The following is a 13,082-nucleotide window of genomic DNA, read 5'->3' as shown; positions in this document are numbered from 1 at the left end:
CTTTGAGCGTCCAGGTCACCTGGGACGCCGAGACGACGCTATTTAAAGCTCGCCAGACTAGCGCAGCGGTGACGCGCAGCGGTTGCGCCATCCCTGCGCCTGAGTCGTGCCAGAGTCCTGCCCGTCTGTGCTCGTCAGCGTCTCGGAGGCGGCCGAGGCGGGACTCTGGCATCTTGGGTAGGTGTGTAGGATGATTAGGTATAGTGCGGCCGCTTTATGTGCGCTCCGTCCCCCCAAGAGCGGTTGTATTTGTCTTTTCCCTGGTGGTCGACACCTGGCTAAAGGGTGCCCTGGATGTTCTTGGCGTCCCATATCATCTCCATCTCGCGCTCCCCTCTCCCTCCCCTTGGAATGTCAGTGTGCCTTGTTAAATACCAGATCCTTGGCGCGTCATTCCATGGAAATTTGGGACCTCCTTATGCTCTCGAAAATCTCCTGTCTTTTTTTGACAGAGACTTGGTTGGGGGCTGGCTCGGAACCTGACATCGCTAGTGCCTTTCCCCCCAACTTCACCATCTTAAGGAGGGATAGAACTGGAGGCAGAGGTGGTGGGGTGGCCTTAGTTGTTGACAGGTCCCTTGTCTGCACCTCTTATCCTGTAGATAATATCGCTGGTTGTGAAGCTCTGGGCTTTATTCTCCAGCTGTCGGCTTCACATACCTGCACAGGAATTTTGATCTATAGACCTCCAGGGCCTCTAGGCTCGTTTTTCGAGGATTTACAGGTGGCACTGTCAGTACCCTGTGTGCGCTCGGCACACTGTGTACTGCTGGGCGACTTAAATCTGCACATGGACTCGACAACTGACGCCGATGCATCTAAATTACGGGACATTACCGAGATGCTCGGACTGACCTCTTTCATCGATAGTCCAACGCACGTGAAAGGGCATACGTTGGATTTAATCTTTTCCACTGTGCCAATTAAGGTGTCCTCCCCTTTGCCGGTTCTATGGTCCGACCATTATTTAATTAATTTTGTGTTGTTAGCTGAGCACCAGACGAGTCAAAGAGCTCATAAGGACGGGTCTCGTCAAGCTAGAGCCTTTCACCTGGTGTCAGCTGATATGCTCGCTGACGCACTCCATGCACATCCTTGCATTACGACTGGGAACTTAGAAGTCGACCTGCCGCTAGTCCAGGACTGGCTTCGGACAAGATTCGAGGAGCTTGCCCCTCGGAAACCGGGCAGGACAGCCCCCTGCCAGGATTCCGCTCCTTGGTTCACCGCTACTCTGCGAAAAGCGCGCCAGGACTGCAAAAGATCTGAAAGGCTCTGGCGGCGCAGATATGCGCCTGAGGAGAAACTGAAGTACAGGGGTGCGATAAAATCCTATCACAGACAGATTGCCGAAGCTAAAAAGATCTACTTCGAGCATAGAATAGACCAGGCTGATAACACGAGCCGGGAACTATTCCGAATTGTGAAGGAATTCGTAGAGCCGGTGGCGGCCGCTAGGGTTCACTCCCATACTGAGGAGTGGATCAAGCAGCTTGCTGACTTCTTTGTGGACAAGATCCGTAGGATTCAGGACTCTTTCGATCGGGTGGGGTCCCTGGAAGTGGCTGCAGCTGTGGAAAGTGATCTGAAGGTCCTTCCATCCGCTGCAGCCGAGCTGGCGCCCACTCTTTCGACGTTCCCCCCGCTATCCTGCGAGTCCTCTCTGGAGCTGCTTTCCCGGTTGAAATCTGGATCCCCCTTGGATGCGTGTCCGGCTAAATGCCTGAGCTCGGTGGCACCAGCTATTAACAACGTGCTGAACCCCTTGCTCAACATGTCTCTGAGTTCTGGAGTGGTCCCTAAAGAATGGAAGCATGCTCTTATTCTCCCGCTCATTAAGAAACCTCTGCTCGACCCTTTACAGTGGGCCAACTATAGACCAATCTCCCTCCTCCCTGCTCTGGCGAAGGTGGCGGAGAAACATGTTCAGCATACTCTTACCACCTTTATAGAGAATAACAAACTGCTGCATGACTCCCAATCTGGTTTCCGTGCCAATTACAGTACGGAGACAGCTCTTGTGGAGGTGACCGACGCCATCAGGGAAACGCTTGATCTTGGGGGAAAGGCTATGTTGGTCTTGCTGGACCTGTCGGCGGCATTCGACACCGTCCCACACGCCGGCCTCCTCCTAAGACTCAGGGAGGTAGGTCTGCGGGGGACGGTGTTGGACTGGTTTCAATCCTTCTTAACCGACCGTCGGCAGGTGATCTGGGCTCCTCCGTTCTCCGCGGAAATGCCTTCGCTAGAGGTGGGGGTGCCTCAAGGATCCATCCTGAGCCCCACCATATTTAACATTTATGTGGCCCCTTTGGCGAAGGTCGCTGAGGCATTTGGAGCCCGGGTCATCTCATACGCTGATGACACCCAGCTCCTGTTTACCTGCAGGAAGGGAGAGGTTTTTAATGGCGACAGAATCAGAGACTGCCTGAGTGCTGTTTTTGCATGGTTTCAGCACCAGAACCTGAAATGTAACTCGGATAAGTCCGAGTTGCTCTTTTTTGGCTGCGCTGAGGACCCTGGCTGGAAATCGTGGTGGCCTTCCGACATGTTCCCCCCTGAGAAACCATCTGCCCAAGTAAAAAATCTGGGTGTGGTATTTGACGACAGTCTTTCTTTTCGTCCCCACATCACGGGCCTGGCGGGGAAATGTTTCGGTATCTTGAAGATGGTGAGGAAATTTCTCCCACTGCTTTCCCTTCAATATCGCAAGAACATCGTGCAAGCACTTGTGGGCTCGCGTTTAGACTACGCTAACGCACTTTTCTCTGGTCTGCCTAAATATCTGGTATCCAGATTGCAAGTTGTTCAAAACTCGGCGGCCAGAGCCATCTTTGGCCTTCCACGGAGAGCCAGTGCCTCTCTACTGCGCGGTAGGCTGCATTGGCTGTCTATCCCTAGCAGAATTAGTTTCAAGGTCCTCACGTTGGCGTTTAAAGCCCTCCACTGCATTGGCCCAGCTTACCTCAGGAAGCGGATTGCTCTCTACGTTCCCCGGAGGAGTTTGAGATCTGCTGACCTGGCTAAAGTGGAGGTACCAGTGATCAAACGCGTGCGGATGGGAGGCCGGTCTTTCCAGTTTATGGCGGCCAGTTTGTGGAATGAGCTCCCTCTGTCACTCCGCAAGGCTAACAATCTTCTGGCCTTTAGAAAGGAGCTCAAGACGCTCCTCTTCTCCGCCTAACCAGTGGGCCTACAGTGTTTCTGCCGCTGGGTTTTTCTTGGTTGTGTTCAGGACTCTCTGCCAAAGCGCCGGGACACCCGTTCTGGGTAGCCGTGCGCTCAAGAAATATAGTTCTAACATAACATAACATAACATCACCAAACTAGTCAACAATAACCATAGCTCTGCTACCAGAAAACTGATCCAGTGGTTCAACAACATATACTCTACTACCATATACTCACCTGGGCCCACAAACTCACAGTTCATAAAACCACTGGGGTCAAGTTTGTAATTTTCAAAATGTTTAGGATTAGTTATTTAATACTCCTAACTAACCTTTTACTGATCAAGAAGTTCTTTCCTCTGGTCAATGGACCATTAGTTGAATTAGTTGATAAATAATATAAAACTAACTTACTTATACTTTAAATGTGATAAAGTAAATAACCACAGACTTAGGAAAGTTTTAAATCTTTATCCAAATTAAAATGTATGTGGACATCTCACAAATACAGTGCAGCCACCAACATTCATAGGGCAGAAAAATTCAATTCATAAACACCAAGCATATACTTCGGACTCATACAATAATCAATGCTCAGAAAGGGAGAGGACAGAGAGAGAAGAACATCAGCAAATAACCAGAAATTACATTTACCAAGGATGGTGTGAAACACCAACCTCCCTGGCCAAAGTGCTGGTAAGGATCCCCTGGGATAGGTCAGGAGACAAAGACTCCAGGACAGGATTTAGGACAGGATAGATGACCTCTCTAGTATACCGGCGATTGTGTCGCACCCCTCTCTGACACTCTCTTCCTCCTCGAGATTCTTCTGCGATCTTCTTATCTAACCCAATTAATTAGAATGGAAAGTTCTGCTTCAGGTTCGGCATTCGGCTTTTCATCAGCATCTCACAGCCTCTCTCCCAGCAACAGCATCTCCCGCAGCAAAGAAAAGCATCCACGACTCATAGCATCTGTGTCTATCTAACAAACTAAATATATCTTAATTATACTTTTCGTTCTTCATGTTCCACCCAGTAAAGTTTCAATATCGTAAAAATACGAAATATGATTGGTTAGGCAAGAGGGAAGCTCTATTACACTATGCTCACATGTCATTAAAATCAGTTCAACTATTGTTCGCAAACCTATCCCCTTAATTTGCATTCATAAATTTGATTCTCATATGCTTTTACATTTCGCTTTGAAACAATATAATAACATTTTGAATAAGAGTCTTCATCGTTGAACTCTTCACCATCCGTTCCCAGGGTGTAACACTTGTCCTTGGCTCCCATTCAATCTCTCAGTCATTGTTCTGGGTTAACTTTCAGTGGACATGCACAGACTTCACATTACTCAGCTTAATTCAGTTATACGAGAGAGGTCCAAATGCGCACTAGTGATAAAGTCAGAAAGACAAATATTAATTTCACAAATAAAGTGGTCGCACTGTATACCACCCACCTCTACTCTATTCCCCTCTGCTTATTAATACTTTTCCCGCGTTAGCATTAGGTAAATAGCTTGTTTTTGTTTCAAGTAAGCAGATGACATGCACGCGAGTCTTCAAGACTCCATTTTAGTGTCTTCTGCTCATATGCCAGAATTTCCCTCCAAGCATTAGTTTGTCATACTGCGTAGATGCAGTTGATGCATGCGCACAACAGTTCCCCATTTAAAGCGATATTAGTCCGTCTTCATTGTTATCCACATTAGTTCACTCATAAGCAAGCTTCACTAACCCGCGTGTTCATCTGGTGCGTATTAGTTATTTACGTACTTTTGTTAATAACTTTGTTAGCAAGTTAAACGAGTGTATTGCATCCGAGCAAGTCTCTTTTCTACTAAACCTTGCTTCATCAATACTATGCTGTGTAAGAGTAGACTTAAGTCATCAGATCCCAATTGGAAGGGATGGTTAGTGTCAGGATAAATTCCTGGGTAATATCAACATGTGTTATGTGCAAAGTTAACATTCTGGAGTGGTAACTACTTACAGTGTTGGGAAGCTGTGCGTTGATTGGCTAAAACCCTTGACAGTGTCTCAGGTAAAACAGCATTTGTCCCTTTTACTGGATGACTTGGAATTACGAGACTGCTTGTTAGGTCCCCAGAAATCACATCAAAAGCGCTTCCTTTATGCTGTTTATAATAAGATATGGAAAATTTCTAAAAAAAAACTGTTGAAAGGCTGCGTGATATTGACAGGCCAACTTATAACAGGCTCTTGCAGTAGTGGACAATGGTATGACTACTATTTTCTAGAATGAATTATTTGGGTAACATTGTCTCATCTGCAATAGATGTGCTGCAGCAGGAATTGTCTGCATTACAAAAATGGCCAGCCCCAAATTAGGTCAAATCTATTGTTAATCTGGACACTACAGATATTACATTCAGGACATGTGTTGGTGTTTTCACCATTCCAGATTTTTGAACAGCAGATAGCTATGGCACAGAAAGATGCAAAAGACACAATGATGCACATTGAAAAGCTTGAAAAATTACATTTTATTGTTGCTAAAATAGCAACCTTGGATTGGATAATCCATGGGTACATTAAAATACCAATCTCGACTTTCCACTTTCATTACTGTCTACAACATCATCAAGTGGGAAGATATGAAGCGTTAGGTGAAAGTTTCATACATGAGCAATGGTAGCTTCCTTTCCCAGTCCGGTGTAGGAATAAGGATACTGAAGTGTTTCTCAGCAGCTCAGACTGTGAGAATACTTTAAGTTGGTCCCTAGTATGCAAGGACATTTCCTTGCACAGAGCACGCAATGCATCTGTGGCAAACCTCTCTGCTACTTGAAAGGGTTTCCAGTTGCTGTAATATGTCTGACTTTCAGATTACTTGCAAATGGGAGTTACATGACTGTGAACAATCAGGGTTGTTGTGGGACAAGCCAGGGTCACCTAAATGGTGACCATATCTTCCATTGTAACATGTTGCACACAAGTCCGGTTTCCACCTGCCCATGTAGTTACGAAGGATACACTGTGGCCTTCAATTAATCTTATCAATGTGTGCTTTGACGCCCTGAGCAAACTGAAAGCCTTATTGTTTCTAAAAGAAGTAGCCTTAACTTCGGCCAAGGAGAAGTTTGATCTTCAGGTGGTGCGTTCTTCCTCAGAGATACAGGCACTTCTCCATACTAACTTCCCGCAACATTTTTGGGAGCTGGTCCATCGTATTTTTAACATGTCTAGTATGACTGGAATTTCAAGGTTTTTCAGGAGCATTGGCTCTGGGTTGGTTAGCACCTTCCAGACGATGTTTGGAGTTATTCCATCAATAATCCACTCCATCCTCGGAAGCATCTTTGGAGGTCTTCTGCTGGTCCTGATCCTAGTTGCAGGAATATTGCTTTTAATATTTTTCTTCCGCCATGGATTTCCCAGTTCGAGATCAAATGGAGCTGGCACTGCCTCATGACCTGTTGTGCCACGAATGCATGGTGCATTTTTTGATGTACTGTTGCCTTGAGAACTGGATGGGCACTGGTTCTTGTCTTTCCGGCCTGTATGGCTTCATTGCGTACAGCCTGTGTCCGCTGTCACTTGTGCACTAACGAGTGTGCTCTGAAAACCTGCTTGGGGTCCTAATTGGTTGACTCTGCAGATATACAGGTACTGGTGGACTGGCTTAAGGCCCATCCGTGCAGCTGTCCTCTGCGGATACCACTGCTCCTGACCGCGTTCTATGAGCTTCCCTTGGGTTGCCTCGGCAGCTAGTGATTTGGATGTAGCCTGTTTCACCGGAACATCGATTGGCTGTATTTGCTCCTTCGGTGATGGCTTTAGGGGGTGGATGGGAACATATTTGCTCTCTCAATTTGTTCCAAAGTGTGCCTCTGGGAACATCGTCTGCAGACACTGGGAAAAGCAATGTTTGGTCTACCACTCCGAACATGTAAAAATCTGGCTTTCTATGCGGTGGGAACTTTTTACCTGGCCTGTTTTTTAATGCTAAATTTATTTTAAATTGACTTCCCTTTTGTTTCTGTTACATTTTTAACAGCTATTGGCTTTTTTTATGCTTAGGTAATCCAAATAGTATGAATGATTTGATTTTTAAGGTGATTTTATCATCCTTTTATCTTTTTGTTTTGTTATTGTCAAAAAGGAGAGATATTATAATCATACATTCAGGTACCATACATATAATTATACAAAAGAGAGAGAGAGAACAACAAATTAATTAAATCATATAGCAAGCGCATATATAGCCTAAATAACAAATATAAAATGGCTCGAATACAGAATCAACATCAGAATCGGGATCACAATTCTTGCCTGACTATGCTTCCTAACTAAACAGTCAATTCATTTATATGATTTCTTTATGTTAAACAATAAATGTCTTGCAGTTTTCCTACTCTAAGGCCCCCAAACAGATCTGTATTTTAGGAGAGCCTGAACTCCCCTAACTTTAGCCAGAGCTTTTTCTCTTTCCCCAATTTCTTTAAGAGCTGACCACCATTCCATCTCTGTAGGAGGTTTAGGAGAGATCCATGCTCTAGCTATCACTAGTCATGCAGTAACAATCATTATTGACAATAATTCTGTCGAGCACTTTCTTCCTTATATCCTAACATCCGCTCTGTAGTCGACAGCCTTAAATCCCTCTCAAGTCTGTTTGATATAATCCCCAAGATCTTATCCCAAAACCCCTTCAGCAAAGGGCAAAGCACAAACATGTGTACAATGTCTGCCGCATGTTGCCCACATTTAGGGCAGTTCTGGGGAGAGCCTGCCTGAGGGCCACCCCTTGAATTCCCTATTACAGACCATCGAGCAATTTTTTCCGGTGAATAATAGAGACAACATAATGTCCAGAATTGCTGCAGCTGTAGATTAGTTGAGTGTACAAATCGGGAGATATTATCAAAAGCCAACTTTATCCTATCAATAGTAATAGCCTCCCCCAGATTCTCACTCCATTTAAGTGCCAATTTCTCGCAACCATCTGCCCTACTCTCACACAGCATTTGATATCCCCTGCTAATAGTTGCATGTAGGTTCTGGCCGTAGATAAGTTCCCACATACTAGCCCCCTTAACCACCCATATTCCTAATCTCCTAACCAAATGATCTTTAATATTTTAAAAAAGAGGATTGTGGGATATTGAATGTTACAGAGAGATTCTCAAATGTCTTTATACCATTGCAGTCAAACAGTTGTCCCAGCGAATGTACCCCATATTTAGCCCATTGAAGGGCTGTATTATCTTGGTAAATGCCAGGAAACATTGGATTGCCCCATATAGGAAGTGTGCTGTGGATTACAGGAAGAGAAAGTCTGGTCTCAATATTTTTCCATATGTAGACCAAGTCCCGTATCGTCTTAAACCTAACACGCTTGAAATAGTTAGGATCATTAATGCGATAAAGAAATAATTTACTTTCAGCACCTAAAATCAACCAGTGCCAATATTCCGTTAGCTCGGGGTGCAAAAGACTCCGTAGGCGGTCTACAAAAGCTGAAAAAAAAATCAGGTTTAAAATCGGGTAGATCTAGGCCTCCCTGATTATAAGAAAGTTTCATTAGTGCTATAGCCCTTCTTGCCTTCCGATACCCCCAGATAAAACGGCAAATAATACCGTCTAATTTTGTAAAGAAGGCATTCGGAATACGCAACGGAATAGACCTAAACAGATAAAGAAATTTGGGGAGAATGTTCATTTTAATAACATTACATCTACCCAGAATGCTCAACGGTAGCTTATGCCATGCCTTTAATTGTTTTTCAACTTTATTTAATAAAAAACATAGTTTAAAGAGTGTATTAACTTAATTTTAGAGGAAATTTGAACCCCTAAATAAGTAGCCTTCTCACAGACACCTTCGATCGCTGCGTCCGGTTGAAAATTTAACAAAACTTGAGTTTTGCTCCGATTCAACTTATAGCCGGAGAATTGACCAAACTTTTTTGCCTCTCTGGCTATTTGTTCTATAGCCTCCTTAGGTTTCTCAGTAAACACAGCTTAAGAAAGTTTTCTTTGATCCCGCATGCCAAGAGTGTCGCCCAGAGATAGTCCCAGGCCACCCGGTCAAATGCTTTTTCTGCATCCAATAATATCATGCCGTGTTCAATTTTTAGCTTCCCCGCAGCATCAAAGGCAGCTACTGCGGTATTAACATGGGCAGTTGTATCTCTCCCAGAAATAAACCCATGTTGCTGAGGAGAAACCAAACTGGCCATCATTGGAGCTAGCCGGGTGGCCAATATCTTAGCAAACACCTTTGCATCTGTATTAATCAAGGAGATTGGGCGATACGAGGCTCGTTCTTCAGGGTCTTTACCTTTCTTTAAAAAAAAGACAATATTAGCGATATTTCATGAGGCAGGTACTTGCCCTAATCTGCCAATTTGAGATATAACATTACGCAGTACAGGAGCCAGAAGGTTTTTAAAGCGCTTGTAAAACTCCGCAGGGAGAGCATCATCTCCTGCAGCTTTGCCTGATGTAAGCCCTTCTATTGCATCCAAAACCTCTTCATCTGTGACCTCCAGCTCTAAGGAGATTGTGTCATCCTCCATCAAAGACGGTAGGTTGCTCTGATGTAAGTAATTCATCATATCAGTTGGATCAGTCATATCTTGTCTTGTCTCTGGAGAGTATAATTGTTGATAGAAAATAGAAAATTGATTAACTATCTCCCAGGGGTCCTTAAAAAGAACACCCCCTTCCCCTTTTATAGCCTTGATCTTAGTCTTTAGCTGGCTATCCCTAATTTGATAAGCCAAAACTTTCCCAATCCTGTCCCCATTCTCGTATTGTAGTGTCTTGTGTTTCATTATATAGCAGGCTGCTGCTTTTTCCATTAAAACACTATTAGTAATAGCCTTCTGCTCCAAGAGAAGTCGATACAGGTGATCTTGTTTTGTCTTTTGATGATAAACTGCATCAGCATGTTCTAATTCAGACCTAATAAGCTTTTGAAGAGCATCCTTAGCTTGGCCGCTCCGCTGCCTATTCTGCTAATATATAAACTGCTGAATGGCTCCCCTAATGTATGCTTTCATCACGTCCCATACAATCAGAAGTGAAGATGAGCCAGTATTATCTATGAAATAGTCAGAGATTTGTTTACTAACACAAATCCAAAAATCTTCATTCATTACCAGATGCCTAGGAAACGTGAAAGTTCGAGTAGTTTTAATGGCATTTTTTGCATAGAAGGACAAAATTATGGGGTTATGGCCAGACGTTATTTTGGGGCATATCTCCATATCTGCTAATGGCAATAAAGTTTCTGAGACCCAGGCCATATCGATTCTTGAATATTGGAGATGTGGTGCTGAGTAGTACGTATAGCCTGGTTTATTTGAGTATAAGGCCCGCCATGCATCCTGTAAAGAATACAATCTAGCCAATTCCAAGATAGAAGCTCTCACCTTCGTCATTCTTGAAACTAGTGGTTGATTGGTAGAGTCTATCCCATAACAGATAACACAATTAAAGTCACCCATCAATATCAACTCCCCTTGCCAGGCAGCTAATTCTAGACAAAGATTATCAAATATGGTTGGATCATCAACATTCGGGTCATACAAAACGCAAAAAACATAGCAAGCACCATTAATTTCTATTTGAGCAATGGCCCACCTCCCTCTTTGGTCTGCTAAAGTTTTATGAACCTGACAGGCTAGTGTTTTTGACACTAAAATAGCAGTTCCCCTGATTGATATGCGTTGAGAGGTACATACAACTACCTCTAACCCAAGCTGTTCCAAGAGACGGCGATCCTTATAGGCTAAATGTGTTTCCGTCAAAAGTGCTACATAGGGTTTATATGTCTTAAGCTCTTCCCAAACTAGTTGTCTTTTGGTCCTTCCATTCAAGCCAGCGACATTCCAAGCTAGGCATCTAATTAATGCCATATCTATTTAATAACATCCGCCGAACCATGAAAAAAATAACATAAAAATCGCTAGCGTTCTCCCATACCCAAATATACAATAGTGACACTCTTCTTTTTGACTTTTCCCCCATTGTTTTAATTACACATCCACCCTCTGAACACCCAGCCCTGCCTTCTTCAAGACCATCCTCACTGTTTCCCACAGAAGGAATCATCCCCCCTCTGAACAGCTGCCGCTAGAATGGCAGCTAGCATCTCCACTAGCCCAGGCCCAGTCCTTTCTGGCCCTTACTAGCCCGAATAAAGAAAAAAAACATTCTTTTTTTTAAATAATATCTTGAATTGCTTCACCCTGGTAATAACACTGTTAAACCCCCCCCCCAAAAAAAGACAGAACAAGTCGAATAGCGATGACTGAACAAGTCGGAAAAATGATTTAGCATTAATAACATCTTAGAGGACAGTGGACCTGCTGAGAAAAAAGACGAAATTCAAATCTCAAATCTCAAATCTGAGCCTAAAATTTAAGAATAATCCGTTCAGTTTAGCCGGTTCTTGTAGGAACACCTGAGCATCAGCAGCCTTAAGTGGGTCAATTAATTGCCTCAGCTTTCATCTCCTTTCCATAGTTGCCTGACTTAAGTCTGACCTAAAAAAGATTGAAAGAGAGTCCACGCCCACCGGGGCATTAGGGCGTGCCTTAAAAGACAGTGCTTGTCTCAGCAATACATTTCCCCAAAAAATCAGAATGGGGCGAGGGTATCGAGCATTGGTTCTTTGTATAGTAAGAGGAAGCCGATGCGCTCTATGCACTTGACAGTCCCAATCCCAATCTGATAAGTCAGGGAAAGCTTTCTGAAGGAGTTGAACAACAAAGCCTCGAGGATTTGATCCCTCCTTTCCCTCAGGTATTCCAAACAGCCTCAAATTGTTGCGTCTTTGCCTGTTTTCCAAATCCTCGATCTTGGCCAGGCAGGTATGAATTTGTTGTTCATGTGTCTGAACAGTCTGTACAACAGTTGTAACTGTCTCCTCTGCCTTAGCAACTCTGCCTTGTAGTTCCTTCACATCTTTAGCAACGTTAGCTACTGTGTTTGTAACCTCATCGAGTGACAGCTTAATATTTAAATAATCCACACTAGCTTGGGCGTAATGTGCCTGTGCCTCTCCGTGCTGCTCCTGTAAAACTTGCAGAATTACAGCAAGAGAGGTCTCCTCCCCTGTAGCCAAGTTGCCGCCAGTAGTTTCTATTTCTTTCATGCTTGCCCTTATCAATAACTGAGGATTGCTGCCCGCTTTCATACATAATACTGCTCCTTGAGCCAAGGCATCCTGATCCTCGCTATCTGCACTACCCGCACCATTTTCATGATTCAAGCTTGCAGCAGTTTGGGGTTTAGTTGAGCAGGTAGCAGACAACCGTGAAATCATAGCGCAAACGTCCCCCTTGGCTTGTACCCATTTCCTTAATGGGCTACTTTCCATTCCACAAGGGGAGCTGACACTCATACGCCCAGTACCGCCTTATAGATCACTAAGTTTCCTATGATTGTTAATGGTCTTAGTGATCTTGGCCTTTTTCTTGTGACTGGGTGTCAAAATATTGTTAATTTTGTCTGCCCCTGCTTGTTGGCCGCCTAATAATGTGTTCCCCCCCCTCTGGGCAAGCTATTCTGGGAGTTAGCTGCTAGTTACTTGCTGGGGTAGCGCCGAGGCTAAGGCTAAGGCTGAGGCCGAAGCTAAGACACTATCACTCCGGCTTCCTTGATTAGTTTGCTCAGCATAATTGACTTGTTTAGCGTTGATAGTATTGTTAATATTAATAGGCAAATTTGCTTGCCTGAGCTCCGGATTGAACACTTCGCTAGGTTGAGTAGTATCCTGAGGGCTGACACAGTTGCCTTCACTATTACTTTCATTATTGCTAGCCCTGTTGCTACCCAGCAAATTATAAACAGATCGCTTCTCCTCATTACAATTCACTGCGCTGGTTTGTAAGTCGAAACATCCTTCTTGTTGAAGCCGGCACGTCTTC

Source organism: Triturus cristatus, chromosome 2_2 (assembly GCF_964204655.1).
Source record: "Triturus cristatus chromosome 2_2, aTriCri1.1, whole genome shotgun sequence".
NCBI classification, from domain to species: domain Eukaryota; kingdom Metazoa; phylum Chordata; class Amphibia; order Caudata; family Salamandridae; genus Triturus; species Triturus cristatus.
The sequence above is the reverse complement of the archived record's forward strand: the minus strand, read 5'-3'. Positions refer to the sequence as shown.